This window comes from Cavia porcellus, unplaced genomic scaffold (genome assembly GCF_034190915.1).
Source record: "Cavia porcellus strain 051 isolate PalLab524CR breed Dunkin Hartley unplaced genomic scaffold, mCavPor4.1 scaffold_14, whole genome shotgun sequence".
In the NCBI taxonomy this organism is placed as follows: domain Eukaryota; kingdom Metazoa; phylum Chordata; class Mammalia; order Rodentia; family Caviidae; genus Cavia; species Cavia porcellus.
The window spans coordinates 1,561,987-1,579,773 of NW_026947497.1; the positions used below are offsets into that span (position 1 = coordinate 1,561,987).

General features: G+C 43.2%; 1 long non-coding RNA gene across 3 annotated transcripts in view; it reads left to right on the forward strand.

Moving 5' to 3' along the window:
• LOC111756277 (uncharacterized) overlaps positions 1-17,787 on the forward strand; it is a 56,325-nt gene that overhangs the window by 25,920 nt on the left and 12,618 nt on the right. Inside the window, exons 4-5 of one of the 3 annotated variants that reach the window (XR_010051381.1) lie at positions 3,344-3,545; positions 3,866-5,223. The exons of 1 other annotated variant lie outside the window; for it this stretch is intronic. This is a non-coding gene — a long non-coding RNA (uncharacterized LOC111756277). Of the gene's footprint in view, positions 1-3,343; positions 3,802-3,865; positions 5,224-17,787 lie in introns of those variants that run through there. One more of the 3 variants, XR_010051379.1, reaches the window with a different exon arrangement.

The following is a 17,787-nucleotide window of genomic DNA, read 5'->3' on the forward strand; positions in this document are numbered from 1 at the left end:
AAACCTAATGGTATTGTGAATAGCCTTGCTCCCCTCTCCCAGGATAGGAGATGACATTCAACCATTGGTTTACCAGTTTCCAATTGATGTTACTTTTGTTAATAGAGCATAAGTTGACCAGCACAGAAACTGTACACAGGAACAGAGCATTGGAATGAAATATCACAATTTCAAAACGGAGAATTATATATTACCATCTTTGAAATTTCAGAAAGTTATAACATTGGTCTTGTATATGGCAAAGAAAAAGGAGCTGGTACTGCTGATGTCAGCATTTCATCATGAAAGAAATATTGATTAGAAAACCTCAACAAATTGGAACCCTGAGTGGAAATTTTGTACAACAAAACCAAAGGTGGGGTAAATGTTTTTGATGAGTTATATGGTAACTATGATGTCACTCAAACATGAAGCATTGGCCAATGATTGTGTTTTACTTGATCCTAAATATGTGTGGCATAAATAGTTTGGTAGTTTATGAAGAAAATAACAAGTGCGAAATATTATGGAGAAATTTTCTTAGAAGACTAGGACTGGTGCTCATAAGAATCATGTAAATCAGAGAAAAAAACAGAATGTTTCTTCCCTGGGAACTATGCAAAAAATTGTGGAGCAGCCTGGTGAGCTGACAGGTAGATAGGCAGGTGTAGCATCACAAGACCTACTAGAACAGGGAAAATGAAGTCAGCAGTGGCCTACAAGACAGGACAGGAACACAAGGCATATGTACCAGTGTAAGTGATCCTTGGATATGAAACATGAAGTTGTCATGTGTGAAGCCTGCCTTAGATGTGACAATTGAAACAGCTTATTGTAGTGGTAGCATTCTACTGATGTTTTCATTGTAGTGCATATAAGATTTTATTTCTGATATTATATTTTAGGTTTTGTAAGCAAGTACACAGCTGATGTGAAAATGTTGGTGTCTAAATGCACAGTATATATTAAGAATTTAATACTTTATTTACTTGAAATTTTATGTTCCTGTTAACTACATACTATATAATATAATAAGAACTTCTTAACAAAATAGACCACTGAGATGTCAAGAATGCCACGAAAGCAAACACAGGTGCTGTCAGTGAAAGTGACACATGTGTAAGGAACGTGCTGTTGTCATGTTGCAGACTGCTGAGGTGTGATAATTGAAGTAAAGACTATTTTTTGGTAGAGTAATATTGGCATTTTCATTGTAGTTCATATAAAAATTTATTTGTGTTGTTTTTTAGATTTCATACACCAAAAAGTAGTCAATTTTGAAATTTTTGATGTTTGTCTATAATCACTCTGGAAGAATTAAAAATTCAATACTTCATTTTTGTGATGTTTCCTGTTAAGTACACATTATTTAATATAATAAAACTCGTGAAATTAAAATTAATAATTCATCATAGAAATATTCTAAAGCATAAACATGGGTCCAAGAGACTCATGTTTCTGTACTTTTCTGGCAATATTAGTGTTATGGTCCACTATGGATAAAGAGAAACACAGACCTTAAATTGTTGATTCAACTATGCATTCTAAGGATATGGTGCAATAATTCCCAGATTAATTTAGAATGTCACAAAACAGATTTGGTGGTGGTGGGATTCTGAGCCTTTATAATTTATGGTATTTTAACTTAGAGGAAAAAGAAAAGGGTCACACATTTGTGCATCTCAGAAGATGCCAGTTCTACTCATGTACAGCCTACAGGTGTCTACAAGGACATGAGGGTAAGAAGAGGCACTTTTATGTGGCATGACCTTGTGTGCACATTTGATATGAGAAAAGGCACACAGCACCATGTTTTCTAAGCTGCCTTTCTCCTGACTTTTTAGGGTGTTTGTATCATTTTAGGGCCTCTGTCCAGCAGACCTCTTGGATGGGACCCGCTCAGTTGATGGGGCTCGGAGTTGGCAAAGCATTAGCACACTCGACAGGATTGCTGGACTGTAACCTGCGTGAACGTATAGTGTGAAATACTACATAGTATTATGATATGTGCTTACCAGCGGCTCAGGTGATGGTTTGGGGCACAGTGATGGTGTGAGCTGTCCCAGGTAACATTCAAACATGTGCAGACCCAAAGACCCTATAGTTAAAGAGATCAGAACCACAAGGTCCCCTCTGTCCCTCCTGCAGATCTGTAGCTTCCTCTAGGCACCTATTTTTGCTCTTTTCCTTTTCCTCTAAGTTAAAATAATCATGAATTATGAAGGCTCAGAATTACATCACCATCAAATTTTTTCGTGACATTCCAAATTAACTGGGGAATGACAGCAGCATATCTATAGCAAATACCTTAAAATCAAAGCTCAGAATTGAGAAGGACTCTCCCTGAACGGCCTGCGTGTCCAGCTGAGGACTGTGATTTCTGGTAAGGATGGTGACTTGCTCAGTGAGGCAATCAATATCAATACCTGTTCAAAAATACTCACTTTTTCTTCTTTTTTTTTTTCTTTCTTTGGTATTTGGAATCAAACTCAGGACCATGTGTTTGCTAGAGGACTATTCATTTTAAAGCAGCTGCTGCACTTAGGGAACCAGTCATGAGTACATTCGTAACTAAAACAGTGTCAGGTGTGCTTGTGTCCAGCGTAAAGCTCCATTTCAGGCTCGTGAGCCATTTGTCTTTGAGGACAGTCACTCATGGGAAGATGCTTTCTGTGCTTTAATGGTGGGGAGGGAGCAGGACAGAGGTGCATCTGGGACACCCTGGGACTTGTGGTCCTGATGCTAAGTGCAGAAGGCACCCAGAAGGCCCATTCCCAGCTGTGTGCTGGTGCCCCAGGCTGTGCCTGGGGTCTCCTGAATGGCGAGATCCTAGGTCCTGTCTGGTTATCACAGACAGCTAAGTTAGGTAGAAATATCACAGGCAGTCAGACTCTAAGCACTCAAAGGCAAAGGCATCAGTGGGTGGCTGGAGGCACATTCCCTGAGGGCCAGCCTTTGAGACAAAGATGCAATGATCACATTTACATATTACCTTTTGTAATAAAGTCTAGATAGGTATCAATCAATCACCCAGGCGAGTGACTAGGACCTCCTGATTCATCTCTTCCAAAAAAGATCCTTATTCTTTCCTTGTACACTTGCTATGTGATTGCTTCCCCACTGGATCCACAGTCCCTAAATAAATCTTGTTGGTTGATTGTGGCTTTGTCCCATATTGGACCCACCTTGTGATTTTGTACCCGCCTCATGATTTTGCTCTATAAAATTTCCTTTGAGAAGTGGGCTCATTGCAATCCATTTTCCAGGTCCCCTCCTTTCTCTCTCCAAAGTGTCTCTCTCTCAGTTAAATTTGCCTACTTTTAATCCCCATTGTTCTTTTTCTCTCTCTCTCTTTTTGAAACAGAGTCTTTCTGTGCAGTTTTAGGCTGGCCTTGAGCTCTCTGTGTAGCCCATGCTGGTCTCAATCTTGCAAGGATCCACCTTCTTCAACCTCCCAAATGCTGGGATTATAGGCACGCACCACCATGCCCAGATCTCTGTGGTTCTTTAGAATCCACTCTTCGACTTCGGGGACCATGAACTTGAGTGCATCTGACGTCTAACAGGTTGGGAGTTACATTTCCCCTATGTCACTTGGAGAACTTTGTCACACTGTCCTCACCATCCCTTTGCCACACATTGCATCTGTCCCTGTCCTTGCCACGGCTTCCCGGGCCTCCTCCCAGTGAGTCCCGGCTTCCCACAGGGTGAGTGCCCCCACCATGTCACACAGTTTACATGCATTTTATTCCTGGAACACCTAGTTGTGCCTCATGTGTACTGTGTGTAAAGTTTTAAATACATATTAAATGTATTCACTTATTTTGCTTCTCATTTTCTATGGTGTTCATAGTTCATTTTCTTCCAATTCAACTTTTTATCCTAGGCTTGTTTGGCTTCCTTGGTAAGATACTGTGATTTTCCCGTTCACCCAGAGAAGGTGTGGGGCCCTTGCCATGCTAAATTGTTCTGGTGGAGGCCTGAGGTTTCCTGGTCACTGCTGCCTTCTCTCCAGGTGAGGTGAGGTGATTTCACAGCCGGATTCTTTCAGAGATGCCCTGGGAAATGAGTCTGGGTGTTTGGCCTACAGAGAGCTAACTAGGCGGCTGTTCTGAGTGGAAAAGCCCTTTGGTCTTTCCTGGCTTCCTTTGTGTCTATCTGGTATCACCTTTCCTCAGAGCTTATCTGTGAAAGGCAGCTGCTTTGCCTGAGGCAGGATGCAGAGGAGTGGCTGTCTGCAAGCAACCGCCTGCAGAGCAAGGAGCAGGCGGGCCCTGCAAGGAGAAAGGGGACCCCGAGCAGGAAGGGATCTCCGGGGACCTGGCCAGGCTGGGCTGGTGAGGTCCTGCCCCAGACACCAGAGCCTAGGAGCTGTGGGGTTGGGCGTTCTGGAGAACCAGTGCAGACACAGGCCAGAGAGGTCAGGCACTTGCAAAGTGTCCGTCCCGCGTGTGCATACGCAGTTCTGTCCCCTGAAGCGGCTTAAAAGTTGGCCACAAAGTCGAGAAGCAGTTGTGCGTGGAGGTGCACAAGCATCCTCCACTTGTTACCGGGAAGCCTCCTCCTGCCACCCTGAGGACCCAGCCGCTCAATGCCGGGGGCCCAGGTTCTCTGCGCCCTGATACAGAATTCAGCCAGGACGGGGGTGCAGAAGTCCAGGTGGAGCGCACTGTGGAGTGGGCACAGCGCAGGTCCCCCCTTCCAGTGAGAAGGCCAGTGCGAGTCTGGACGCCTCTTTAGCCCGGGAGTTACTCATGGGGTCCAGAGATTAGGGAGTTTATGGACCTTTTACTCAGTGGTGACTTAGGAACTACACCAGTCCTCTGTCATTTTTAGATGGGCAGTGGTTCCCCAGGGGATCTCATCATGTAAGGAACACAGAAGGAATTCAAGGGAAGCAAGTTCTCCATTTAAACCTGCGGCTCAGGGCGGGAGGGTCTTTGAGGATCTCTTCCTTAGGCTGCAGGTGGTGGCACCAGGAGCACCTTGGGCCTGGCTGGAGCTCGAGGCCAGGTGGTCTGGTATCGGAGGGCTGTGCACAGCGTGTGACCTTAGGCTGCCCCAGTGTTCCCTGGGCTTGCCTCGGGTCTGGGACCTAAAGCTGATAAATTCAGGTTTTTGTGTTTTTCCTTAACTGCATTGTGCTTTGGATCCTCCCCTACGCGTTCCTCCCTCCAGTGTGGTGCCAAGTACACAGGAATCCCCCCTTCTAACGCCACCAGCATGCTGGGGAGTGGAGGCAAGAGGAAGGAAATTTGGACTCGCTGGAGCAAGGTGGCTTATCAAGCCCCCCCCCCGCCAAAAAAAGCCCCCCCCAAAAAAAACCAATTAAAGGGCTGGGGATGTAGTTCAGTGCGAAGACCTGAGTTCAATTTCCAGTACTGAAGAAAAAAGTTCAGGATAAAAAAATTCATTAAAATTCAGCCTATTTGATTATTGAGACCAGATACTTATCTTTCCATTTTTTAGCTGACTGTAAGAAATTACATAAACAGATTGATATTTAAACTTGGCTGGAAAATCAGAGGGTATCTTTTATAGAATTAGTAGTATTTTGGTATTGAACATGTGAAGCTTTTTCTAAAACTTGCAGTTCTATGTGAAAGGAAAAGAGATTGGAGCATGCTATCTGCAGGGTCCTTAGCTTGCTCTTTGTAATCTCCTCTTCCCTGGGACAAGGAGAATAGAGAATATTTTTGTTGTTATTTTGTTGGTACATTTTAGATACACATAATGATCACACGCATCAGCGGGAATCTGCACTGTACATGATAGATCTCGATTCTTTTGCCCCATTCCCTTTCCCTCCCTTCAGCCCCTCTTCTCCTCTTTGCTTACAAAAGCTTTGTTTCCATTTTTCTTTCTATCCTTTTTCTTTTTTATTGTCCCTCCTTTCCTTTGTTTATTTTGAGACAAGGTCTCTCGATGGTGTTTAGGCTGACCTTGACATGGCTCAGGCTGGACTTGAAGTCATAGAGACTCTCCTGTCTCAGCCATCTGAGTTCTGGGATCAGAGCTGTGTGTGGACTCTAAATACAGATACGGCTCAGGAATTCACGAGGTGAAGACAGCGACTCACCAGCAGGTAGAGGTGTCCTGCTCCTCCTGATGCAGGCCCTGTGATGCTCTGGGAGTGACCTCCTCATACTGCCAGCACCATGTGAGTACTTCACTGTCTGCATTTCACTTCTCTTAGCTGATGGCTGAGGATGCAGAATGCCTGGTCTCCCCACAAAGGAAGCCACACCCATGCCCCCCCCCCCACACACACCCATACCTGCATATGCTGTTAGAATTTCCTGGTAAAAAGGTACAAAAAAGGCAGAGCAGCTTTATTGAGGACGTGGAAAGGAGCACACAACCCATGGTGGTTGGGCTGTCTCCTTTGACCAGATACAGAGAAGCGGAGGGTTACATGACCTCTGATTGGAAGTGGCGCACGGGGCAGATATTGATGACGTGTGAGGAGCTGATGGAAATTTTCTTTGCACACAAACAGGAAGGAGAGTTGCAATTAGGGCTGGAGAAGAAGGAGAAAGAGGTAAACATTTGTGCTTTGGCCTTCTGCCATGTTAGACCCCTGCCGTAATTGTACAGTGATTTATACCAGGGCAAGAACCTTCCACACACCAGAAACCAAGGGATTTGGAGAGCCAGAAGCTCCAAAGACAGCACCTGCTTTCATGGAGGTCTTGGGGCAGAGGCAGCCACTGCTGCTCGACAGGCAGTGCTGATGTCTGTTTGGAAGTTTCGGGATTGCAGGTCCAACCTCACACACAGCAATTCTAGCATTCATCCCAAGGGGTAAGAGAGGCACAGAGAGCACAGTTCACAAACTGTGCGGGACCCACAAAGCTCCCTACTGTCCCACCTCTGCCCATTGGGTTCTTGTCATCAGAGGCAGCAACTGCAGTCCTGTGTTAAGCTGTCTCGTGGATTCTTCCTGAGGCAGGGCTCAAAGTGTCTGAACCTCCTACTGTCTCTTAAGAGACTCGGCTTTGTGTTGACTTAAGGCATTGAAGTGGAGCTCTGGACCTGGCTGAGACCTGGAAATGCCTTCCGCCTGGCAGTCTGGACAGTCGTAGACTTACTGCACCACTGTGACATCCAGGGCTCCCCTGTAGAGGGCACTTCCTCTCCAGCCAGGTGCCCAGCTGACTACCTGGACATTGCCCTTTCTTTAGGGCCTGGGGCATCAGTTTACCACCTGGAGATTATAGCTGAACACTGATAAAAGATAAGAAGAATGAAAGCCACTGAGCTCGATCTTGGGGTAATGTTGCAGGCCAGGCAGACATAAGAACTTTTTTCAGGAGGAGCTAAAGATGGCAGATTGGTAAGCAGCAGAATACAGAGGCTCCCTAGACAACTCAGATGCCAGAATAAAACATGGTGGAGAGGTCTGGACAGAGGGAGATGGATCCTCTTGACCAAGAAGAAACTAAAGGGAAAAGAGCTGGTCAAACATGCAGTCCTGGGGCTACCATAGGAGCAGCTAACATTAGTGGCCATGGTGCTCTCACCAGAGTGCCTGAACTTACGCTGCTGTGACTCACTGGAGCTGTGGTCACGCTGAAGTCAGAGGTTGGCAAGCCCAATGAGAACGGAGCCAGCAAGGGACCTGCACTGACCTGCAGTGAGTGCTGGGAATAAGACCCTCCCACAGGAAAGGGGCATCCAACTGGATGACATATTGGGAATGGACAGGATGGACAGGAATAAGGAACAGCAGTGACTTCAGTTGGTTGTTCCCTTCCCAGATTGGTGGGATCTGCCTGGCCTGGGTCATGCTCCTGGCTGGGACCCAATAAGTTATCCCAAACCAGTTCTGTGTGCGTGGCACACACTAACACAGTGAAGACACCTGCAGGTTAACTAACTCTGAGGGAAGGGGCCAGCATACACCACTCCTGTTTGCACCTCAGTGACCAACAGCAAACTGGAGAGGGCAAAAATCCCTAGCCAGCTTGTTTCAGAAGAACTGTAACCAACAAGGAAAGGGGCTGTCTTATATAGAAGAGGGACCTCTTCTATACACTTGTGTGGAATAAACCAAAAATATGGCAAAAGAAAGAAATAAGAAAAAGCCCCCAGCCCTCAGCCCCCAGCCCTGAGAACGTTGATCCAGGAGAGGCAAATATAAAAGAGACTGAGGGCAGCAAACATGCAATATCAGACATGGCATCAGTGAACATGAAAGAGATACTTCAGAACCTCATAGATAAGCTCAAAAGTGAAATATTTAATCAAGTAAAGCAATATATAAGTAGATTAATAAAAGAAATGCTAAGTGTCTCTCAAGAAGACACATATGGAAGAATGGAGGAACACAAAAAAGGGAAGGAAACATTCAATGAAGAACATAAATAAAACCTAGATTACATGAAGCAGATTCAAAGAGATTGCCAGGAAATTAAAAACTCCATTGAAAGCTGGAAAAACTGCTTGAAAGAAACTAACAATAGACTATCAAAACTTGAAGAAGACAGGTTTGCAATGTGTGATCATGAAAGGAAAGATCTCTTAAAAAACAACAAGGAAACAGGCAGTAACAGTGCAAAGGCTAGAAGATGACAAGAGGATCTATAACTTAAGAATAAAAAATGTGAGTGAAGAAGCAAAAGCAAAAATAAAATAAAGACATAGGCTATTAACAGAAATAATTAAGGAAAACTTCTCAAGCATAGGAAAAGGAAATGATATTCAGATGTATGAGGCATACAGAACTCCAGCCACCTACAACCAAAATAGAGCTACACTCAGTCACATAATAAAGATCCCAGAACTTCATCACAAGAACAGAATATTAAAAGCATCAGAGAAAAGAAACAGATCACCTATAAAGGAAAACCCATCAAAAATCACGGCAGACTGCTTGACACAGACCATCAAATCAAGAAGAGCTTGGAGAGAAGTATTCCAAGCCCTGAAAGAAAATAACCCCCAGCCCAGATTGATGGACCCTGAAAAACTGTCTCTAGAAATTAATGAAGAAACAAGATGCTTCCAAGATAAAGAGGAACTGGGGGAATTTGTGACCACCAATCCAACCTTACAGAGAATACTGAAGGACATTTTAAAGAGAGAAAACAAGTAGCAGGATCTCAAGAACAGTGGCAAAAAGCCTCAATGAATGGGGCAGACAGTGGAATGAAAGAGAAAAGCAGACAACTAATGGCAGAAAAATAGCACAACAGAAATGAGGCAGAGAAGATTGGCTATAATCTCTAATATAGATGGCCTTGATACACTAAAAAAAAAAAAAAGAAACAGGCAGAGTAGATCAGGAGGTAGGGTCCAACATGATGCTCTGTATAGGAAATATAATTAACCTGAAAAAGGGTATATGGACTGAAAATCAGATATGAGAAAACAATGCTCTATGTGACAGGGAACCAGAGAGAAATAGGGGCAACTCAATGAGCACCTGCAGATAGGTTGGAAAGATAGGCTTTTGTAGGTGAAGGAATACAACTTGAGATCAAGTCCAGGAGTGAGAAGGTTTGGAACCACTTAGGTATATATAGCAGGTTGCCCCCCCCCCATCTAAAATCGGAAGGAGTTGTTGGAACCCAAAATGCACAGTACACCCCGCGGAAGTGAAAGGGGAGGAATAGTCTAAAAAAAGAAGGCAGAGGATATTGCTACTAGTGTATTGGGATTTAAAACCCACATTACTTACACTTCTCTGTTTAGATAGATTATATTCTGTTCCAGTTTGCCTACTTGCACTAGATTTGAGGGCATAAACAGCTATCCCAAAAATAGCAGGATATAGTACAGTAATCATCCTTAATTTCCTATTAACTTAATCTGAAGCCCTGTATAGCTTATACTGTTTTACCATGGCTGATGTTAGTTGAATCTGGTTTGTTATATTGCTATTTGGTATCAACAGATTTTATTCAAATCTGTTATGATTGATAGCATCAAATCTGAGAGTATAGGCAACTACACTGAAGATGACAAGATTCACTAGGATACCTATTCTGGTTTGATTATTACCTGTTTTTGAAGTTTTACACTGTCTACAATGTTTTGGTTTTATCAACATTGTTATGTACTGCTATATACAATTATACTATGCCTGATGATATAGACAATTCTATTGAAGATATCAAGAGACAACACAGGAACCATGGTAGAACTCTTTGTACAACAGTCTTACATGTTTTTTTCATTTCATGTGTTTATAGGAATATGTTTTGTTTTGTTGCTCCCTCTAGTACAGGAAGGATAGAAACACATGTAGAGACTCATGCATGCATAGAACCTATAAACAGTTTATGAGAACTGATCATATAATGCTTGATGAAATGAACAACTACTTTGAAGAAAAAGAAACACTACAGTATCCAGTGCCGATCCTGTATCATCGTGATGTGAAATCCCGCAATACTATTATTCTTTGTTCAGAGTGATTTTAGCCTGTTTTGTTTTGTTTAATCTTAACATACATGAAGGTATGGACAGCTATTTTGAAGAGAATGAGAGACACAATGACAGCCATTTTTGACTTCCCTGTTGTCTGATCTTGAAGGCCTAAAGCACCTTCCTCATCTTGTTCAGACCAGTTCTATACGAGGTTGTTTCATGTGAATTCTCTGTAGGAAGATATGGTCAACTATTTGGAAGAAAACAGACAATATGATAGATAGTGAAGATCTCTGATTGTCTTGCTTTGAAATTTATGTCTCTTACATTGCTTTCTTATGTTCTGTTCTGTTTTGTTCTGTTCTGTTGTGTTCAATTTTACCGTCTTTAAAATAAGAAAGGGTAAGAAGAGAATGATTTCCTTGTATTGGCTGACGGGTACAGATGGCCCTGTATGTGTAGGGAAACTGATTTGTTTTTGCTTTTATGGGCTGGGTTTCTTATCTATCTCCTGCCTGGTGGAAAAGCTGGAAAGAAGAACAGGAAGAAGCAAGGTGTCACTGTGCTGGGCAGCGTCCCAGTAAATTTATATGACTAGGTTATCTTTATAAAATGCCAGCTATTAACAATCCAGCAGTAGACCTTTTGTGTTCTAGGAACTTGACAATTGATGAGTCTTCAAATCATCTGTTATCTATCATTGAAGACCCGACCAGTACCCTGCAGGAGTAGGCAGTCTTCTTCCAAAGGATGAAGCATGGGTGGTGGCAGAATTGTGTTTTCTTTTAGCATTTACAACAGAATAAGTTAAGTACCAGCACTGGATTCATGCTCCTTGCTGTAAGTGGACACTACACTGGCACAACTGTGGCACTCTTTCTATAACTACCGAGAAAGATAGGAACACTTACCTAATCCATGCAGCCCTAGAGGTGGATTGTGGTGCCCCGGAGCTTTGCACACACAGCAGCTCCATTTGAATTTAGTGGAGCAGTGATATGATGACAGCATCCCAGGTCGGGAGGTCACAGCCCAGGAGGGACACTGATCGTACAGCTGGATCTAGATTGTTAATGTTAGTGCATCCTCCAGGAAGAGACCGCGTCCAGCCAGTATGTGCTTCCCTAGGTTGGCTGCGGAGAGAACTGTGATTATTTTCAAATGAAACTTGAATTTCTGAAGACATGCAGTCAGTAATTTTTCTAAGTTTTAAACAAATTTTTATTTTCGAATCTATGTGCACATATAGCATAAAAAGGCAAGCACTTCACAAGGTTGTTCATTTAAAATAATCATCTCTCTCCCTTCACTGCCCTGACTATTAACAGCTTTTCGCTCTTCTTAGCTCCATCTCTCGGGGTTCAAGCTGCATTCTTCAATCGCCTATGCTCAGTGCTGTTTTCTTACTTATAGACCACTGAGAGTTCCCTGTTGCGATCCCTGAAATATAATTCTTCCCTCTCTTCCTGTTGTAGCACAGCTTTGCTTTGGGCAAATCACTCTTCAGTTTTCTTCCCTCTGACCCCTGAAGTGCCCTCCTGTACCTCCAGGCCAGAATCCCGCACCCTCCTTCCTCACTGTGGCCCTGTCCCATGTGAGCTGGGCTTTGCACACCTGGACACCTGGGCTCCATCGTCACTCTCGATTAAAACTTGGCCACTGTCTTGGGTTTGGAATGCTGTGCTCTTCTTTATAGTAATAATGAATTTCTTTATGGTGTAGAAATTCACAGGTGAGGGATAACCAAGCCACTCTGGAAATAGGAGAAGCAGCACCTTTTCATGATCAGTCTCCCTTGTAAGCATCACAGTGCATATTGAGGAAAGCTTTCCAATTCTTTAGAATACAGCATTCATGTATGCATGTGTATATATCTGTAAAAGACGGTTTAGCCCATAAACCTGAAACATATTTCATATTTATGTAGAGGTGAACTTCCACATTTTTTTTTTTTTTGAGACAGGGTCGTGCTATGTAGTTCAGACTGGATTTCTACCCAGTATGTAGCCCAGGCTGGCCTTGAATTCATGACTATCTTTCTGCCTCCACCTCCTGGGTGCAGGGAAAGCAGGTGTGCACCACCACACCTAGCTGACTTCCACTTTCTATAGTTCCACTTGTTTTCTGTGCAAGAGATGTTTACAATAAAACCACACTTCGCAGATGGATGTTTGAGGATTCCTCTTGGACTTTGTAAAGAGAATTTTATTCCTTGAGATATAGTAGCTGCCTTTCAGGAAAGTTTTCCTTCACATCAAGTTCAGAATTTCTGAGTTGATTTGGTTTTCTCCTATTTGAAATATGTAAGAATATGTTTTTTCATTCATTTTTCTCATTGAGTAGCTGCTACTGTTTTGCAGAATTTTGAGAAATATTTGTGAACCGTGAAGAAATGGAAATGATGTAGTTTTTCAGGAAGAAGCCCCATGGTGAACCTTGTTTCTTTTATTCCCCTTTCATGACCAGACAGTCTGTTAGTCCTGTAAAAAGGTAGATTTTAAGATCTGGGATTTCTGTGATAGTGCATTTATACTTAGAGCCCTGGCTCAACCTCCAGCCCAGCGTGTACATGTGTGTGTGCTTCCACTGGTTTGTTGCTTGGGTCCCGTGCTCTCTCTATTCCTCAGAAGTCTGTCCTTACCCTCAGATCATCCTTATCTGTCAGTCGCCACACAGGTTGTGAGCATATTTGTGTTTGTAATGGTAACAGGAATACCTTCTCCCCTTATTTATGTTCCTCTTCCTGCTGTGCCACAGAGAGTGACCTGGCGCTGCCTGAGTTGGAGGAGTTATGGTGGGGGGCTGGTATGGCTGGGAGGATGTGGGGACCCCAAGAGGGCAGAGCCATGGGACTGTCACACCCAGAGAAGGGGCAGCACCAGACCTTGAGGCCAGGGTGGCATCCAGGGTCCTTGAGAGTGTCAGGGTGGAGAGGCAGAGACTGGGGCCCTGCGCGCCCTGTGGTCACTGCTGGAACTTTCATAATTGAGGCTCGGGTCATTGTGGCACCAGATCATAGGAGAGCAGCACCAGCTGTCAGCCCGGTGCCCCCCTCCCTGGCGAACCTGCCCTCTGATACTGAAGAAAGAGTTTGCCTTCTCTTAGCTTGTCCTTACTTAGCAGCTTAGAGCACAAAATGGGTTTTTGGTAAAATGCAAATGTCATTTCCCCTTTCAACATTAAAGTACTTCTGAAGCTCTTTTAAAAACTCCTCTGATTCATTGAGTAGTTTCAACTGCAGAAGTTTTTGTATGGTGGGAACTGGCATTAGGAGTTATGATTTTGTTACCTGTTACCTTATATGACAGCAATCACTGTGACCTGTTCAGAACTTGCTGTCTTCTGGGTCGAGCCACAGTGACCAGCTACACCTCCGAGCATAGACTTCAGGATGCCCAGGCCAGGGTGTCTCAGGATGGAGCGCTGGCCTGGTGTGTGAGGTGGGGGGCTCCCCGCCCCAGCTCCTGGGGGAGGAAGAGTGTGTGCAGTCACCATGGAGCCCAGGAGAGCGAGTAGGACCCCTGAGTGGCTGAAGCCCCCAGCCTGCTCTGACCAGCATCCTGTCCAGTATGTCCAGTCTGTCCTCCTTGTCCACCTTCAAGCATCTGAGCTCCCCGCTCTTCCTGGTCCTCCCTGCGCCCCACCGGGTGGTGGGGACAGACACCCCTGACCCCTGGGATGTCTGACAAAGGGCCTTTGCGCAAGTGTGTGACCCATATAGGGAAAGTGGGAGGACAAGCAAGGAAAACTCAAGGTCCTCAGTGAGGTTCTGGTAAAGGAAGAGTTAAGCCCCTGCTGGGAGAGAGTAGCTAAGAAAAACAAACAAGAGAGCAATGTCTGCCTGGCTCACTTCCAGCCGGGTCCCCAGTCTCTCCTCTCCTCATCTCCAATTAAGCACCAAAGAAAAATGTGTGTGTGGGAGGGTGGGGGCTGTATTACAGAAAAACAAAAGCCTCACACCTGAACACTCACACACCTATCTATAAGTACACACATACATATTATTCTCTCACGTTAAAATGTACACGCGACCTTCTCACTAATTCAGCCTGAAACACAGCTTTGCTGTAAATCTCACATGCTGAGCCCCAGGCAGGAGAGAGGCACATAGAGAGGATTCTCCAAAGATACACATGTGGACAACGGGACGGGCAGGGGGCAAATCAGGGGCCTCGAACCAAGAACAGCTGACCAATTTATAACAACGCTCAAGGGGGAGAACCCTTTCTAGCCAGGTAATGAAAGGGGCTGAGAACAAAGACCCTGAGTTCCAGCTCTGAGGTCCCCCTTACTCCACAAGGCAGCCTTCTATCTCTTCGTTTTCTCTCCTTTTCCCAGGAAAAGGATTTCGCTTCCCCATTTCTCTTCCCTTTCCAATGCAGTAATTTCATTTCTCCTTCTGAACTTGTATTTCTATTTCTTTTTTAAAAATTTTTATTTAAAGAAAGACTAAACAAAACAGAAAACAGATATAATACATTCATTCAAAGAAAAACAGTAAGAAATCACTAGTTGATGTTTACATATTGTCGTTTTACAAATAGTTGTTAAAAGATACTAAAGTGGAGCATATAAAGTGGGGACTCAAACAGTCAGATTGCAACCAGTTCTGTCCAACTGTCTAATAAAAACTTGGAAATATAGTTATCAATCCTATACACTTAAACATACATGCAGTTATCCATCTCTTCAATTATGTTGAGATTGAATAAACCCAAGCAGGCTAATATCCCTCTGAACGAAGAATATTACTATTTCTGGGTTTCACATTATGACACTCCAGGATCAACACTAGGTATTTTAGTGTCTCTTTTTCTTCAAAGTATCAGTTCATTTCATCATGTGTCATAAAATCAGTTCTCATAAACTGTTTATAGACTCAACGCATGCATGAGTCTTAACATGTATTTATATCCTTCTGTATCAGAGGGAGAACAAAACAAAGCAAGGCAAAACAAAACATATTCCTATAAACACATGAAATGAAAAAAAAAACGTATAACACCATTGTACAAAGAGTTCTACATGGTTCCTGTGTTGTCTCTTGTTATCTTCAATAGAACTGGCTACATCATCAGACATAGTATAATTGAATATATCAGTGCATAACAGTATTAATACAAATACAACTTTGTATATAGTAAGAACTTCAAAAACAGGAAGTTATCAAACCAAAATGTTTATGGTAGAGTCTTGCAATCTTCAATGTAGTTGACTATACTCTCAGACTTGATACTATCAATCATATCAGTTTTGAATAAAGCCTTCTCTGCCTCATTTCTGTTATGCTCTTTTTTTGCCATCAGTTGTCTGCTTATTTTCTTCATTCTGTTTTCTGCTCCATTCATTGAGGCCTCTCTGCCACTGTTCCTGGAATCCTAGTACTTTTCTCTCTCTTTAGAATGGCCTGCAGTATTCTCTGTAGAGTTGGATTGGTGGTTGCGAATTTCCCAAGTTCCTCTTTGTATTGAAAGCATCTTGTTTCTCCATTAATTTCTAGAGACAGTTTAGCAGGGTCTATCAATCTGAGACGGAGATTGTTTTCTTTCAGGGCTTGGAATATTTCGCTCCAGGCTCTTCTTGACTTGATGGTTTGTGTCGAGAAGTCTGCTGTTATTCTGATGGACCTTCCTTTATATGTTATCTGTTTCTTGTCTCTAATAGCTTTTAATATTCTGTTCTTGTATTGAATTTCTGGGATCTTGATTATTATATGCCTGGGTGTAGCTTGGTTTTGGTTGTAGGTGGCTGGAGTTCTGTATGCCTCATACATCAGAATATCCTTTCCTTTTCCTATGTTTGGGAAGTTTTCCTTAATTATTTCTGTGAATAGCCTTTGTAGTTCCTTTGTTTGTACCCCTGCTTCTTCATTCACATTCTTTATTCTCAAGTTATAGATCCTCTTGTGGTCTTCTAGCCTTTGTATTGTTACTGTTATTTCCTTGTTATTTTTAAAAAGTTTTCCCTTTCATAATCCCACATTACAAATCTGTCCTCCAGTTTGGATAATCTATACTTAGCTTCTTTCAAGCTGATTTTCTGTCTTTCCATAGAGTTTTTAATTTCCTGGTGATCTCTTTGAATCTGTTTTATGTATTGTACATTTTTAAAATATTCTTCATCAAATGGTTCTCTCCTTCATTTGAGTTCCTCCCTTCTTCCCTCTGTGTCTGCTTGAGGGGTGCTTTGCATCTCTTATATTAATCTTCCTATATCTTGCTTTACTTGGCTAAATATTTCACTTTTGAACTTGTCTATGAGGTCCCAAATATATCTCTTTATTTCCACTGGTGCTGTGTCTGATATTGCTTGTTTGCTGTTCTCATTCTCCTTTGTATTTACTGTCCTGGGTCAATGTTCTCAGGGTTGGGACTTGGGGACATTTTGTTGTTGCTTCCTCTTCCCATCTTTTTTGATTCTTCCAGGAGGCTCCAGTTTCTTTCCTTGTTGGTTATATTCTTCTGAAGCAAGCTGGCTAGGTGACACTTCCCACTCTTTAATTCTTTTATTGATGTAGGTTTTTTTGTATGCCCTGGATAAAAATCTACCGTCAGGAGATGCAACACCAGGACCCAGTGCCTGCCTTCCTGTAGGGTGGCCCAGATAGGTTTCATCCTTGCAGCTGGACATTGGAGGGAGAACAGGTGCCTTCCTGGCCATCTGTTCCTGGGCACAGGACCTGTTTCTCCCTCTGGAGGCACCTTTATCCTGAAGGTTCTCAGAGATGTGCTTTCCCCATTGTGTTGGTCCCCATCTTGTCTTTGGTGTGATCTTGAGCATGGGGACACAGTCCTTGGTTCTGGAAGTTTTCCTGAGTCCTTTGTTGGACCCACACCCTCTTGGTTTCCTTAGTGAACTTCCCTGAGGTTTCTGGGAAAGATACTCTGATTATCTCTATTCTTCTGGTCTCAATCAGCTTCCTGGGACACAGTGGGGTTTTAGGGGACCACATGTACCTAAGTAGATGCACTGTTTTCAGTTATAAGTCTGACTTTTGTGCTGAAGTTTTGCTAAAATTTAATTTTCTCCACATCTAGTGGATAATCAGATCCCAGGAGGCTAGCAACTAAACAGGCAATCAGTGTGGGATTATCCCTTATTATTCAAATACAAACCTGTTTTAGATGAAATGTCTTTATGGCTGCTCCAGTAAACACCTATTAAATACTCTGGAGAAACCCAGTGAATCCTTGTGTGAACTGCTGTTCTCATTCCCAGTATCCCAGCTGCTGTCAAATATCAGCAGCTGTAACAGACAGAAAGACAAACAAAGGGAAACGTAACCGACAGGATGTTTTCTTTCTCCTCCCACCATGACTCTAAGAATGGTGAGTTATTAGGATTTAATCTTTAGTTTATGGGTGAGAGGAAAAGCTACCTTTTGTCCTAGCTTGGGTGTTTTTCTCTGAGAGCTGATCTAGGAGGCCTAGGATG